Consider the following 1562-nt stretch of genomic DNA (forward strand, 5'->3'; position numbering starts at 1 on the left):
GCCTTGCCTCTCGTCAAGCAGTACCAAACAAATGATTTCCTATGGAATCCTAGAGTGGTTCAAATAACTCAAATGGCAGGACAGAGAGCTTTCTGGTCATGCACACCAGGGGCTTATCCAGTCTTGGAGTCTGTCCAGTCCCTAGAGACCTGTTTCCTTTCACCAGCTAAATGTTTTAGGTGGCTGATGCCTTGAGAGGGATAGCAGGGAGAGGCCTCAAGATAAAGAACTCTCAGTAGCTACTGGAAAATCCCTGCAATCCCAGCCCTGGAGTCAGCTGCCACAAGCATGTAGGACCCTCTCCCAGGCCCTCAGTGTCCTTACTGGGGACACTGTCTTGGCAGCGTCAACCTTGTCCTGGCAGAATCGCCAAAAACTGTAACCAAATGCAGGTATGGCTGCCTGCTGCAACAAAAACCATACTCATTAGACAGGTGCTGATGAGAAAGTGGTTTATATAGATGCCAGCAATCTGAGAAGACGGAGGATTCTTGTCCAAAGCCCATCTTCACATCTCAGAGCCAGCAGAGGTTTTTATAGGGAGGAAGAGGGAAAGCTCAACAAAGAGATCAAGAGAGGGGGTTGCAAAGTCCTCTTTGCAGATCAGTACAGTTTATTCCAATAAAGATCTTGAAACTAGTCAAGTGATGGTCTGGTGTGCATCATCCTCATTTTCATTATCCTGGTTTTATGATTGAAGGGCAGCAAACCTCTCAGAGCTAGAATGACTAAAGATTGGAGTCTGTATCTTTTGAAGTTAGTTCCTAGGATTGTTATACAAACATGTTGTTTATCTACAATCTACATGTTAGTCAGAGTCTGCACTTACAGAAACGATGTCCCAAATGGTGTGACATTTGTGACATTTGTCCCCCATAGCCATAGTAGTGCTACCTAACAACAATCCAAAGTGGCCCCCACCATCATAATAGCCCTGCCTAGCACTTCCCAAAGGGCCCAGCCCCCCAACACAGCTTTAGTAACCCCATCTCCCACCACCTGAGTCCTCACCCACAATAGCAGCACTGCTTGTGTACCCCCTATGTATCCACTTCAGTGAAATGTCTTTTAATGCATTTTAATATTTTAAAATCAGATTGATTCTTTTTTGGTTGTTGTTTTTTATTGTTGAGTTTGAGAGTTTTAATATATGAGGTCTGTCTGGAAAAAGTCCAATCATTGTTAGTAGAGAACAGTTTGTGTAAATTGGTAGTCAAGGAGAGTTGCTTGGTATCTGCATGTGTGAATAATGACAACTTCACTGTACTAGTTAGTGGGGATGGTAGACATTGTTGAGTGAATATGTGTATTGTGTGGTTGTCACATTCAAAATGGCTGAGTGAGTAGAGCAATGAATCTGCATCAGATTTTGTGTGAAGCTTGAATATTCCTCCACAGAAATTATTCGTATGAGTCAAAGGGCTGCAGCTATGAGTGACTGATGATTGGCAGCTTCATCACGACAAGGCACGCACTTATGCATGATGTGCTATGTAGAGTCTTTCAAAATATATCAAATCACCCAGGTGACTCAGCCTACCTAAAGCCCAGATTTGGTGCCC

The sequence above is a fragment of the Sturnira hondurensis genome, unplaced genomic scaffold (genome assembly GCF_014824575.4).
Source record: "Sturnira hondurensis isolate 20B ecotype Veracruz unplaced genomic scaffold, ASM1482457v3 Scaffold0015362, whole genome shotgun sequence".
Classification (NCBI taxonomy): domain Eukaryota; kingdom Metazoa; phylum Chordata; class Mammalia; order Chiroptera; family Phyllostomidae; genus Sturnira; species Sturnira hondurensis.